This window comes from Rhinatrema bivittatum, chromosome 10 (genome assembly GCF_901001135.1).
Source record: "Rhinatrema bivittatum chromosome 10, aRhiBiv1.1, whole genome shotgun sequence".
NCBI classification, from domain to species: Eukaryota; Metazoa; Chordata; class Amphibia; order Gymnophiona; family Rhinatrematidae; genus Rhinatrema; species Rhinatrema bivittatum.
The window spans coordinates 124055854-124071187 of record NC_042624.1 but is presented as its reverse complement, the minus strand read 5'-3'; positions in this window follow the sequence as shown (position 1 = coordinate 124071187).

Below are 15334 nucleotides of genomic sequence, written 5' to 3'. Positions count from 1 at the left end.
TATTCGCCGAAAATAGCAACATAGATACCAGCAGATAGGATTAATTCACCCACGCTACTGTAGAATTGCTAAGTCTCCCTCCCTCCACCTTAATTTTGTCACCATTTATAGTTCAGTTTCATTTTCTGTGGAAGATGGAATATGATGGCCCATCTGGTCTCCCCACATTCATTCCTGGTTCCCTGTACGTACCCAGATCAGTCCAGACAATGGGTTATGTCCCCCTTCCAGCAGATGGAGTCAGAGCAAAAACTGTAAGGACAGCCTGCGTCCTTTCAGTATTACTCTGACTCCAGCAGATGAAAGGTGGCACATGCAGTTCCCCAGTATAGTTTGGATAAGAGGTTTGGGGTTTTCCCTCTTCTTCCTTATTTTCACCTTTATCTTTATCTTTCTTGTATGGATCATGTTTAAAAGTCTAAACCTCAGAGGTAAAATAGTTTATAAGAACAACTCTGATACTACCTTTAATTAATATTCTTTATTGGAAATCATATGCTATTCATACACAAAACAGATCAATACTCAGGAAGCAAAAGTACACAGGAAGCAAATATAGCAAATATATACTTACATAATAAAGAGCTCAGCGCTGGGCTCTGCAACAGATACAAAATCCTCGCCAGCCCTACTACATACCAGCTTTGCTTATATAGGTTAAAAATCCAAAGTCAGCTAATTATTTCTGCTTGCATGCTTCACACCACTAAATTGTTACGCTGTCTGCCTACAGGCAGCTGTTATTTGTCTCCCCTTATCTTTCTCCCCCCTGCATTCTTTCCCACAGACTATTTGCGTACCCTCTGCGATATCTCCTGCCCCATCTTGTTGAGTCTCTGGTGTCTGTGAATTCCTGCAAAAACAGTTTTATAGCTTTCTTCTTTGGCATCTGGCCTTCAAGGTCCCAGGTTTGTGTTCTGGGGCCTGCTGGTATTTTTCCATACCAGCAGTATGTTCGGCAATGGTGGAAAGGGCCGGGGATTGAACCCGGGTGGTATAATCAACAATCAACTTTAAAAAAAAAAAAAAAAAAAAAAAAGTTTTGTTACTTTGCTCCCACTAGCGCTTGCAGGCTGAACTGTCAGGGACAGTCTTTAATTCTTTCTGCTTTGGGGGTAAGTTATTTTGTAATTTTTCCTTTTAGGGTAGCTTACCTTAGCTGTCCTGTGGTGGATGTTGGTGGTTCCGACCTCTCTCCCCCCCCCCACCGCAACAGCCTGCCCTGAGAAGTCACTTCCTCAGGGCAGCTGGGACAGAGAGGCACAATTCCTCTGGCCCCTGTTTTCTGGCTGCTGACAGCTTTCGGGAGAGGGTTAGTTGCTGTCTGTCTCTCCCATGCCACGACCAACGCGATGTTCTGCCTGCGGGGAGTCCGGGTCCCGACTCTCTCGCGAGGGCCTATGTCTCCAGTGCCTCCCCGGTGGGGAGGGCTCCTCGAGGCAAGGGGAACGTTCCTTTTCGCGCGCTTCAGCACGCCCACCCGCTCAGAGGTCAGCCCTGTTCCTGTCGGAAGAGGGAACGGTGGCCATCTTGGATTTGCAGCTGCCTGTTTCTTTACCTCCCAATTGCTCTGCCGGCTCCGGATCTTCGCGCCCCCCCCCCCCCCCCCCCCCCACACACACACCCCGATTTTAACTCCGGCGGTCCCATCTGAGGCACGTTTAACATCGGGGCAGCCGAATGTGAACCCTTCCTGGCCCACCCCAATATCGGGGCAGCTGAATGTGACCTCACCCGCGGCCCCCCCCCCCCCAGGGCTTTTCACTCCAGAGTTTATTTTGCTGATTCATAATGCCTATTTAGCTCGCCTCTCTCAAGATGCAGCAGGTCTCCCTCCCCCACCCAAAGTCCCCAGGATTGATGGGAGTGGGGATTCTCCGGACTTTATTCAAGTTCCTGCCCCCCCCCTGCAGTTCCAGGGGCAGGGGTCTCTCAATTGCCCACAACGGACGTCTCTAGGGTACGGGTGGTCTCACACCCACCCAATCCAGACTCCCCCACCCCCCCTCAGAATCCTGACGGGGACCCGGACGAACTGACACCACTACTGGAGGGGGATGATCCCCGCGTCTTACATCTTTCAGAGGGACGAATTGGACCTCCTCATTCCCCAGGTCCTAGAGGAATTAGATATTTAGGCTCCGCAAGAACCTGCTGTGCCAGCGAAGACTTTTCCTTTTCACCACGGACTGCAATTGTTGTCAAGAGAGTGGGATGCTCCTGATGGTTCTCTCAAGGTCGGCAGAGCGATGGACAAACTTTATCTGCTTCCTGAAGAATCTTTGGAATTTCTCAAGGTACCTACCGTTGATTCATCTGTGTCCGTGGTCACAAAAAGGACAACTATCCCGGTTACTGGCGGTACCTCGTTAAAAGACATCCAGGATCGTAAACTTGAAGTGTATTTGAAAAGAATCTTCGAAGTTTCTGCTCTTGGGGTTCGAGCGGCGGTCTGCAGCTCCCTCATGCAACGAGCAGGACTATGTTGGATGCAGCAATTGCTAGGGGCTCAAGAGCTACCCCCTGACGAAGCACAGCAGGCGAACCACCTGGAGGCAGCAATTGCATATGGGGGCGTATGCTTTGTATGATCTCCGCGTCCTGGCCAGATCCATGGTCTCCTCTGTCTCAGCAAGATGCTTTCTTTGGCTTCGAAATTGGTCAGCGGACTCTTCTTCCAAAGCTCGACTCTGATCCTTGCCCTTCAAGGGCAAGTTGCTCTTTGGTGTGAAGAATTGGAACAGCTCATCCAGTCACTTGGAGAAAATAAGGTGCATAAGTTGCCCGAAGATAAACCTCGGAGTTACAGGACCTTCAGCTCCACACACACCCGTTTCAGGAGTCAGCGTCGCTTTCGCCAGACTAGGTCAGTTCCTCAGAGACCAGCCTCTTCTTGATCGTAGTCTTTGTCCCATTCCTTTCGTGGCCGGCGACAATCCAGGGATAACCCCGGCCAAGGGACTTACAAGTCCACACAATGAAGTATTGCTGACCCACTCTTCCACTCCCAAGATAGGAGGACCTCTGGCCCTCTTCTACAAAGAGTGGGTCAAGATCACCTCAGACCAGGGGGTCTTGGATATCATAAATCGCAGCTACGCGTTAGAATTTGCTCGGCACCTAAGAGGACCGGTTTGTCTTCTCCCCCTGTGGACCAGTAACGAAACAAGCCATTGTGAGGCAGACGCTAGATCTTCTTCTGACATTGGGGGCCATCCTACCTGTGCCCTTTCTGGAACAAGGGTCAGGCCACTACTCCATCTATTTCGTGGTCTCCAAGAAGGAGGGCTCCTTCCGCCCGATCCTCGACCTCAAAAGTGGTTAACAGAGCCCTCAAGATCCTGCATTTCCGCATGGAAACGTTGCGTTAGGTTATCGTGGCAGTCCACACGGGAGTTTCTGGCCTCGCTGGTCCTGACGGAAGCTTATCTCCATATTCCAATCCATCAGGTACATCAACGTTTTCTTCGCTTCAAGATTCTCGGACAGCATTTTCAGTTTCAGGCTCTGCCATTTGGTCTGGCGACCGCGCCAAGGACATTTACCAAGATCATGATAGTGGTAGCCGCCGCTCTCCGAAAGGAGGGAATCCTAGTTCACCCCTATCTGGACGACTGGCTCCTCCGGGCGAAGTCCAGAGAACTGTGCCAACAGGCTGTCGACGGGGTTCTCCACCTCCTGCGCTCCTTGGGTTGGGTCGTCAACCTTGCCAAGAGCCATCTCACAGACCGATTTCCTGGGAGCATGCTTCAACACCAGTCAAGGGAAAGTTTTCCTACGCCAGGATCAGGCAGATGATCTCATAGCTCAGATCCTGCACTTCCAGGATCTCCCCATTCCCACGGCCTGGGACTATCTTCAAGTGCTGGGATCCATAGCTTCCACTATAGACTTTGTGTCGTGGGCTTTTGCCCATATGCGTCCATTGCAACAGGCATTACTATCTCGCTGGAAGCCGGTCCCCCGAGACTTTCAGGCTCCTCTTCCACTCATGGTCTCTGCCAGACACAGCCTGGGCTGGTGGACCGGAGTGGATCTGGATATTCCACAGCAGGTGATTGTCACCACGGATGCCAGCCTCTCCGGCTGGGGAACGGTGTGCGAGATGCAATTGACTTAGGGACAATGGACCCCCCTCCAGTCGACATGGCCCCCTCAACCTTCTGGAGACCAGGGCGGTCCGATTGGCCCTGCACCATTTCCTCCCCTTAGTCCGAGGCCAAGTGGTGCGCATTCTCTCCGACAACGCAACCACGGTAGCATACATCAACCGCCAGGGAGGCACGAGAAGTCGTCACGTCTCCCTAGAGACAGACCAGTTGATGAGTGGGCAGAGCTCCACCTATCCCGCCTGGCAGCCTCTCACATCGCTGGGGTGGACAATGTTCAAGCAGACTTCTTAAGTCACCAACGCTTGGATCCTGGGGAGTGGGAGCTCTCCAACGAAGCAATGCAGCTCCTAGTGCGGCGATGGGGACTCCCCATCTGGATCTGATGGCCACCCAGCGGAATACGAAAGCCCCGCGCTTCTTCAGCCGCAGAAGGGAACACGGCGCGGAGGGAGTGGATGCTCTGGTCCTCCCATGGCCACGGGACCTTCTTCTCTGTGTTTCCCCCCAGCCGCTAGTAGGGAAGGTACTACGAAGAATAGAACTCCATCACGGCCTGGTAATCCTGGTGGCTCCGGAATGGGCTCGAAGACCGTGGTTCGCAGATTTAATTAATCTGGCAGTGGTCGGTCCCCTGAGGCTGGGACACCTTCCGCGCCTCCTCCATCAAGGCCCGGTATATTTCGACCAGGTAGATTGCTTCTTTCTTGCAGCCTGGCTTTTGAACAGCGCAGGTTGAGAGGCGTGGGTACCCGGACAAAGTTATTTCCACTCTCCTGCAAGTGTGCAAGCCATCCACGTCCATTTCTTATGTCAGGGTCTGGAAAGTTTTTGAGTCTTGGTGTGTCAATTTATATGTCTCGCCTCGACAGGCGTCCATTCCCAACGCCCTCTCCTTCCTCCAGACAGGGTTGGAGAAGGGCCTGGCCTACAATTCTCTGAAGGTCCAAGTGGTGGCCCTCTGAGCTCTTCTTGGTCAGTCAAATGGACTTCGATTGTCTTCCCATCCTGATGTTGTTCGATTCTTGCATGGGGTAAAACACATCCGACCACCAGTCCACTCCCTATGTCTGTCCTGGAATCTGAATCTGGTCCTCCGGATTCTGTGTGGCCCACCGTTCAAACCTCTGTCCAGAGCCTCCCTTAAGGATCTCACTCTAAAAACTGTCTTCCTGGTAGCCATTTGCTCGGCCCGATGAATTTCGGAACTCCAAGCCTTATCATGCCGGGAACCTTCCCTCCGTTTTTCCGACTCGGGAGTCTCGTTACGCACAGTACCTGCCTTTTTACCCAAGGTAGTTTCCGCTTTCCATCTAAACCAGTCTGTGGAACTTCTTCATTCCCGGACGACAGTCCTAGAGATCTTAAGCGACTTGATGTAAAACAGGTTCTTATCCACTATTTGGAAGCTACTAATCCTTTTCGTCTGAAGGATCATCTCTTTGTTCTTTGGGGTGGCCCCAAAAGGAGCTACAAGGCTTCCAAAGCCACCATTGCCCGGTGGTTAAAGGATGCAATTTCTTCCGCTTACATTGGTTTGGGACGTACGCCTCCTGTGGGTATCAAGGAGCATTCCCTGCGCTCCCAGGCTTCCTCTTGGGTGAAACGCCAATCGGTTTCTGCTCAGGAGATATGTAGAGCAGCTACCTGGAAATCGTTGCATACCTTTGCACGTCATTATCTGACTGCATGTTCCATCTCCAGAGTTTGGCTCCTTTGGTGCTGAAGTTCTTGGTGCTGGGCTATCCTTGGCCCACCCTACGTAAGGAAGCTTTGGTACATCCCACTGCCTGGACTGATCCGGGTACGTACAGGGAAAAGAAAATTATTACTCACCTGGCCATTTTCGTTCCTGAAGTACCACGGATCAGTCCAGACGCCCTCCCTGTCTGGATTGAGCCCAGCTCGATTTCTGTTTTATCATTCTGAATAACAGTTCTTTTTGCAAGTTTAACGAGTATTACTACGAGTTATTGGTTTGTCAAGGGTGTTTACAACTCAAAGTTCATATTTGTTGATCCATACCATGTATTCTCTGGCTTTGATATTCTCTATACTGAAGGGATGCAGAGGGCGCTCCAACCTATTAGGGGCTGTCCTTACAGTTTTTGCTCTGACTCCCATCTGCTGGAAGGGGGACATAACCCACTGTCTGGACTGATCCGTGGTACTACAGGAACAAAAATTACCAGGTGAGTAATAATTTTCTTTTCAATGCCATAGATTTAATTTGATCTCTAGGTTTCCCCCTCTTTGCGGCTGAAGATCTTTGCTTATCCCCAATTATTCTAGAATTCTGTCACTTTTCTGTCTCCACCCTCTAGGATTCTGTTCCACGCATCCACCATCATTTCCATGAAAAAAAATATTTTCTGATGGTATTTCTCAGTTTGCCCTCTTGGAACTTCATTCTGTAATTTCTAGCTTTAGAACTTTCTGTCCAATTAAAAAGATTTGCTACTCGTACATTATATATTTGAGGTTTTTAAATATCTCTCATTGCCCCTTATCTGTTCTTCTAAAATGCCACCACCTTATAGTTTATTAAAACCTGCTATATATTTGAATCATTGTAAGTTCTCTTCCATCCCTTCTGACCTCCAACAATTGCATTTTGAGTTCCTGAACATACCCAGATCCGTCCAGACAAGTGGTTTATTTCCTAGCGTGTAGCCAGATGGACTCAGGACCAGTGGGTATTGTGCTCTTCTGCTAGCAGATGGGAGACATTCAGATTTCAAAGCTGTCACTCTAGATATACCCCTGCAGTAACCTCAGCTTTTCAGTATCTCTCCATCTCCTAGCAGATGGAGACTGCTAGAACACTATCCCACACATTAGAATAGTGTTAAGAATTACAGCAAAGAAGAAACAAAATTTACCTTAAAGAAGATCGAGCCCCGCTCTCCTGCGGTGATACCTAAGGGTCCCTCCCTCAGTCAAGAATTCCTGAGGTGATCCCCGCTGTCCCTCAGAGGTGTGCCTTGGTCCGGTGGCCAGTTCCCGGCGTGGACTTAGCCCCCAGTGTGGCTGAAAGGCAGCGGGTGCAGAACCGAGCATGGCGGTGAAAGTAATTCCCTCTCCTCTCGCAGCTGGAGACCGTCCGGCACACGATTGGTAAGCACTGAGACCAGGTAAGAAAAAATGTTTAAATTCAGGTCTCCGGTCTCCAGAGCTCAGATTGCCGTACCGAGTTCTTCTTCCAGCGAGGTTAAAAGAGAGCACCGATCGGGTTGAGCAGCCTTGGTTGGGCTAGGCCCCTATCCGGTGCAAGGGTCCACACACGTGGAGACCCTCTGGGATGCCATCTTATGCACGGGGGTTGTCAGCACCATCTTCCTTTCTCGACCGGCGGTACTCGTGAGGCAGGCCAGGCAGCCGATGCGCCTAACTTGCACGCGTCCAATACAGACGCACACATAGCTGTGCACACAGCGGCGCGCACAACAGACGCGCACCCGTGCGCATAACAGCAGGCACAGCCACATTTACAACTGCACGCGCGCAAACCTAATGGCACCGGTGCCCAAGAAGGCCTGCCACATAAGAGCCGCGCAGCCTGAATTGGAGTCCTGCCTGTGTCAACATTGCGAAGAAGCCCAGGGGGAACCAAAGCCTGGTCCCTTACTGTCGGGGGATGGGTCCAGAACTACTACCGATGATAGCTCCCCGGATCTGTGCATCTCTGAGATAGCTTCTCCACAGGAGGGCACCTCTGGGGCCCCTACTCCGACTCCCCCTGGGATTAACATGGACTCAGGGACCTTTTCCTTGTTGGAATTTTTACAAGGCCTGCAAGCCTTCGTTCAGGTACAATCAGCTCCGGCTGCGCCCCGGACTGAACCCCTGCCGGAAGCACAAGATCCTCACAGCCCTGCTTGGATGCCTCGAGACATGCAGCGCCTAACCAAGAACTTCCCTGACAAGGACCCAGACATCTCAGATGATGAGGGCGACTCCCTAGAAGGAGAAATCCCTCCAGGAATGGAACCATACCCGAACCATGCTTCGCTTTTTCCACAAGGACGAATTACCAGCCCTTGTTTCCCAGACTCTGAAAATGCTGGATATTCCAGGCACGGACCCTATGGCAGAACCAAAGAACTACCCCATCTTGGTGTCTCTTCGTAAGGCCTCATGCTACTTTCCAATGATGGAAGCCATCCAGGAACTGATTGACCTGGAGTCAGATACCCCAGAGGCCAGCTTCAAAGGGAGTCTGGTCTTGGAAGCCCTATACCCTCTAGAGCCAGTGACCAAGGAATGCCTGCCTTTCCCGAAAGTGGATGCTATGGTCTGTGCTGTCTCAAAGAGAACGCTTCCCGTTGAGGGAGGGGCTGCATTGAAGGATACTCAGGATAGCAATTGGAATCCATCCTCAAGCAGGCCTTCGATGCAACAGCAATGACACTGCAGATTGCTTCCTGCTGCGCACTGGTGGCACGTTCCTGCTTGCTCCTCTCGAGAGAGGCAAATAAATCTGAAACGTATACCAGTGAGACGATGGAACCTGCAGCAGCCTTCCTGACAGACGCAAGCTCAGATCTGGTGCGTACCTCAGCCAGGGGCGTTGCCTCGGTAGTGGTAGCCAGAAGACAACTATGGCTATGGAATTGGTCTGCGGACGCAACATCTAAAGCGAATCTCACAAGAATGCCCTTTAAAGGATCTCTTGTTCGGAAGCGAATTGGAGAAGTTAGCCAGCAAATGGGGCAAATCCCCCAGTGCCTTGGCTACCGGAAGATAGGAGTAAAAGATCTCAGTGTTCCTCCCCCAGAAGAACCAAGGGCAGAGGCTCGCAGCGCTTTAGACCCTACAGGAACTCACAGTTCCAGGCACCAATTCCCTCCGGAAGGTCCCAGCCCTTTCAGAACCGACAGACCAAGAGAGGAGCAAGCCCGGGGGCAGGCTCCAGCTGTGCTCCACAATGAGAATGGGCCGACCCATCCACAGGAAGGAGGAGATAGGGGGTCGACTTGCTCTCTTCTACCAAAGATGGGTCGAGATAACATTGGACAAATGGGTACTAAACATCATTCAAGAAGGTTACTCTCTGGAGTTTCGCAGCATCCCTCGAGACAAATTTATGATGTCACCCTGCCACTCCCACACCAAGAGACTGGCAGTGGAAACCACTCTAACAAGACTACTCAGTCTGAAGGCAATAACTCTTGTTCCCACACCCCAACAAAATACAGGGCGCTATTCAATCTATTTTATCGTTCCCAAGAAGGAAGGATCATTTCGGCCCATCTTGGATCTCAAGAATGTAAACTGGCACCTGCAGATACTATACTTCCGCATGGAAACCCTTCGATCCGTCATAATGGTAGTACAACCAGGAGAGTTTCTAACCTCCCTTGCCCTCTCTACAGCCTACCTTCACATTCCAGTCCATCAGGACCACCAGAGTTTTCTACGCTTTGCAATTCTGGGTCACCATTACCAGTTCCGAGCGCTACTTTTCAGCCTAGCAACCGCCCATAACACCCCCAGCACGTTCTCCAAAATTATGGTGTTGTGGCAGCAACACTGAGGAAGGAAGGGATCTTGGTACACCCTTACCTGGATGACTGGCTGATCAGGGCAAAGCCTTCAGAAAAGAGCCAGCAGGTGACCAGCAGAGTCAAGAGCCTACTGCAGGAACTCGGTTGGGTCATGAACACATGCAAGAGCAGTCTGCAGCCCTCTCAATCTCTAGAGTACCTGGGGGCCTGTTTAGTCACCAAACAGAACAAAGTCTTCCTCCCTTCTCCGAGGAGAAGGAAACTGATGGAACAATTACGATTGATGACCAATGCACGCCCCAAGGTATGGGACTATCTTCATGGCTTCGGCCTCATGGCATCAACCCTGGAGGTCGTCCTGGGGGCAAGGGCCCATATGTGACTGCTCCAGCGCTCCTTAATGTCACGATGGAATCCACTGTCCCAGTACTACCCCATTCACTTCCAACTAACAGTAGAAGTACGTTCTCTGCTCCAGTGGTGGCTACAGGAAGACCACCTATGCAGAGTAGTAAGCCTATCCCCCACCGAACTGGACCTTGCTCACCATGGATGCGAGCCTGCGAGGGTGGGGAGCCCACTGGCAGGAGCTGATGGCTCAGGGACAATGGAACAAGGAAGAGGTGGAACGGAACATAAACCGTCTGGAAGCTTGCGCAGTCAGCCTAGTGTGCTTGCGATTCAGCCACAGACTCCGAGGAAAGGCGATTCAAGTAATGTCTGACAACGCTACAACGGTGGCTTACATCAATTGCCAGCGAGGAAGCAGGAGCTAGCAGTTTCTCTGGAGATAGACCCCCTAATGGCATGGGCGGAGATAAACCTACAAGGGATTCCGGCCTCCCACATCACAGGAAAAGACAACGTCTCAGCAGACTTCCTCAGCAGAGAGAGCCTCGACCCAGGAGAATGGATGTTGTTGACTACAGCCTTCTAACTGATAGTAAATCGCTGGGGCCTCCCAGCCATGGATCTACTGGCCACCCATCTCAGTGCCCAAGTCCCCAGGTTCTTCAGCCACAGACGAGAGCCACACTCCCAAGGGATCAACGCTATCATCCAGACTTGGCCAGAGGAAGACTTACTGTATGCCTTCCCCCCATGGCCGCTACTGGGCAGGGTCATCCGCAAGATAGAACATCACAGGGGATTAATTCTACTAGTGGCCCCGGATTGGCCAAGACTACCATGGTACGCAGTCATGCAAAGACTCCTTGCGGGGAACCCTCTGTGCCTACCTCCACCCAGGGACCTTCTCCAGCAGGGCCCGATTTTCCACGAAGATCCGGCTCGATTCTCTCTTACGTTCTGGCCCTTGAGAGGACCCACCTGAAGAAGCGTGGCTGCTTGAAAGTCGTGCTTGGCACCCTGATCCGAGCACGCAAGTTCTCCACATCCCTGTCATACTACGGATCTGGAGAATATTCGAAGCCTGGTGTGAGGACCGCAGGATACTCCTGCGGACGGCCAAGATTCCCATGATTCTGCACTTTCTACAGGACGGTATGAAGAAGGGGTTGTCACTCAACTCCCTCAAGTTCCAAGTAGCTGCACTGTCCTGCTTCAGAGCCGAAGTGGATGGTATCAGACTATCAACTCATCCGGATTTGTCCCGCTTCCTGAAAGGGGTTAAACAACTCCGGCCACCCCTAAAGTGGCCAGTGCCTCTATGGAGTCTCTATCTAGTATTAGACTTCCTAGCAGGGGATTCCTTCAGACCAACGCGCGGTTTTTCACTACACCTCTTAACATTGAATACTGTATTCCTGGTGGCAATTTGTTCAGCTCGTCGCATCTCTGAACTACAGGCACTATCCTGTCGGGAAACATTCCTTAGGTTCACTCCAGGAACCATACAGCTACACACTGTCCCTTCCTTCCTACCGAAAGGGTCTCAGAGTTTCATTTGAACCAGGCCATCTCCATGCCATCTCCGGATGAACATAAGGACTCTGAAGACTCACGCCTTCTTCGCCACCTAAATGTCGGCAGACTCCTGGTGCGATACCTGGAAAGATCGGAACCGGTACGCAAAACAGATCGCTTGTTCGTTCTTCACAGCGGGAAGAAGCAAGGAGAAGCAGCCTCAAGGGTGACCACAACCTGCTGGATCAAAGAAGTAATCAAGGCAGCCTACAGCGAGGCAGGAAATCCCTTACCACTACAGGTTAAGGCTCATTCTATGAGGGCCCAAGCAGTCTTTTGGGCAGAAACCAAGCTGCTGTCGCCCGCCGAGATCTCTCGGGCGGCGATGTGGTCATCCATGCACACCTTCTCCGGGTTATACTGCCTGGATGTTCAGGCCCAAGAAGACGCAGCCTTCGCAAGGACAGTATTAAGTGGGCCACGGGCAGCCTCTTGCCCTGTCCGGGAGAAGCTTTTGTACATCGCACTGGTCCTGAGTCCATCTGGCTACACACTAGGAAATGGAGAAATGACTTACCTGATAATTTCGTTTTCCTTATTGTAGACAGATGGACTCAGCATCCCGCCCATGGCTGTCCCAGAGAAGGAGAACCTCGGAAAACGAACCTCGAGACTAAGCAAATACAGGTAAGCCGCTACCTACCCTTAGTTCAAGACACCCACCGTTTGTCCGGTGTCGGTGTTAATTGGTTGAGTGCACTGGTGATCGCCAGTCTTTAAATCGGTTGAATTAAGTTAATTAAGCAAAGATATATCCACAATGGCTTTTTGAAGAGAATACTGAAGAGCTGAGGTTACTGCAGGGGTATATCTAGAGTGACATCAGCTTTGAAATCTGACTCCGTCTCCCATCTGCAGGCAGAAGAGCACAATACTTACTGGTCCTGAGTCCATCTGTCTGACTAAGGAAAACAAAATTATCAGGTAAGTAATTTCTCCATTCATCCCTACCAGCAGAAACTAAATTTAGCAGGTAAGAACCAATGTTCCTTTCTGTAAAATTTTCTGTATAGAGTTTGTTGCTGGCCTTCTACCTTTTTGGTAGATCTATGAAATGCTTCAGCTATTATGTGGGCCCAGGAATAAAGTGGCAAACATTCACATTTGATGTCTGTTTTCAACTCATGTACTGCCTCTTTCCCAATAACTCACACTCAACCTGCATTCCACCCCCTACTCTCACTTACTACCATCTGTTTTTGACAGTCCAAGGCAGATGGAACTCAGAGATACAGGTGTACTGATGCCGAGTGGCACTGTCCCACTAAAAGACGTGCCTGTGCAGAGCATATGTCTGTCTTGGAGAGGTGTGTTACCATTGATTGTCTGACTATCCTGGTAAGGGGCAGGTGAGTTGCTGCTGATCTGTTGGGGAGAGGTCATAGGTGTGGATCCAGCTCAAAAAGCATCTACCTATCATACAATGAGTGTAGTCTCTGGAAGCTAAAGTGGCAAAACTAGAGGAACAGAGGCAGACAAATACAGCAGATCTTGGACACAACAGTCATACCTCTGCTTTGGTAGCCCCTGTGCTACTTTGTAAGAGTAAGGTCACCAGGAAGGAGAATACCACCTTTCAGTGGCAGGAAGTGATCCTCTAGATGGGACTTATGGTCCAGGTGCTATTATACTCATATCAAGAATGCATCTACAGGACTGTGTGCCCACGGGTGCAGGAATAGGATTGCCGTTGGTGATTCAGTCATTAGGAATATAGTGGCTGGTGTCTGTGAGGATTTCTTGGCAACTTGCTTGCCTGGTGCAAAGGTACTATTTTACAAAATTATGGGGAGCAGTTCCTTGTAATGATCCATGTGGGAACCAGTGATTATAGATGCAGGAGAGAGGATGTGGAGGCAATATTTAGATTTCTAGGTAGAATACTAAAATCTAGAATATCCAGGGTAGCATTCTAAAAAATGCTCCCAGGCCCACAAGCAGGAAAGGACCCTGCATGCAGGATGAGCTCTGGAGCCTCAATGCATGGATGAAACCTTGGTGCAGGGAAGAGGGCTTTATATACATTGGAACTAGGGGACTTTTTGGGAATGGGGAGCCTCTTGTGGTGGGCTGGGTTCCACCTTAACCAAAATGGCACTAATGATTAAAAAGAAGCAGCTCAGATTGGGATGTTTAAACAGACATTCCTGATAATGAGGTTGTGGATAAAAACTGAGGTAGCTCAGATGAATTTAAATAAAGAGTAGCAGAGTATGGTAATGGGTAAAAACAAACAATATTTTGAATTATTGAAAAAAGAATGGAGAATAGGACAGAGAATTTAATGCCTCCCTATAGATTTATGGTGCAACTGTACCTTGAATACTGTGTAGTTCTGGTCACGCCATCTCAAAAAATGATATAACACAATTATAAAAGGTTACAGAGAAGGGCAACAAAAATGATAAAGGAGATGGGGTGTCTCCCTTATGAAGAAAGGCTAAACCGGGCTGTTTGGCTTGCAAAGAAATGATAGAGGTGAGTGGAACAAAAAGGGAAAGATTATTTACCCTTTCAAATAGTACTAGGACTAAGGGACAATCCTTAAAACTAACAAATAGTAGATTTAAAACAAATTAGAGAAAATATGTTTTCATTTGGTGCCCAGTCAAGCTGTGGAATTTGTTGCTGAAGAATGTGGTCAATGCACTTAGCAAAGCTGGTTTTTAAAGGTGTTTGGACAAGTTCCTGAAGGAAAGTCTAAAAATATTAACCAAGTGACTCCAGGAAACCCACCACTTATCCCTGCCAATGAGCAAGAAGAAATTAGATCTATTTTTATGGATTGATCAGAGACTCGATGCTGTCCTCAATGGACCTTTGGTCTTTCTCAGCATGTTACAACTTATGTTCTTATGATTCAAAATAGGCTGAATCAACTAAGCAGGTTGTGAAAAAAAACATGGGCTGTATGGTCTTTTTCTGCCATATTTCTATCTACTCTGCCCATCCGCACCAACTGCTCAGCTCTACAATCTCTAATACTTCCTCAGTGGAATAAGAATAATACATTTAGGAGTCTGTATGCAAGAATGCAAAAAATAAAAAATTGAGCATTAGAATATCTGGCACTTAATGAAAATATAGACCTATGTTAGGTAATTTGGAATCAGTCTTAAGAACATAAGAAGATGATGCTTACATTTTTATTGGTGTGAACTACAGCCCACCGACTCAAAAAGAAGAACTTGACAGAGATCTGATCAAAGATCCAAAAGGTAGGGGAAAGAAGGGAGAAGTGTTGCTTGTTGGAGATTTTAATCTGCTGGATGTGGAGTATCCCTTCTGTGGAATCTAGAGAAGTAGAGAGAGAACGGATGTCCTTCAAGTGGCTCTAATCAAATAAATGGTAATGGAATCCACGAGGCAGGGTGTGATACTTAACCTAGTGCCCACTAATGGGGATAATGTCTCTAACCAGATAGGGGCTCATTTGAACACCAGTGATCATCAGAAGGTATGGTTTGATATCACAAATAGGATACAGAGAAATACCAGGAAGACTCAAGTTTTGAATTTCACAAATATGGATTTTGTCAAAATGGGGAGGAACCTGGAGGAAGAACTGGTAAAGTGGAACAGCAGTGGGCCACGTTTAAAAGAAGCTATTACAAAGGCAACAAATCTATATGTTAGAAAAGTAAATGAGGTAAGAGGAGAAAGAAACCAATTTGGTTCTCAAAGGAGATGGCTGAAAAAATAAAGGTAAAAAAGAACAGCATTCAAGAAGTACAGAGAATCCCAAAAAAAGGGAACACAGAGATGAATATCTATTAAAACTGAGAGATACGA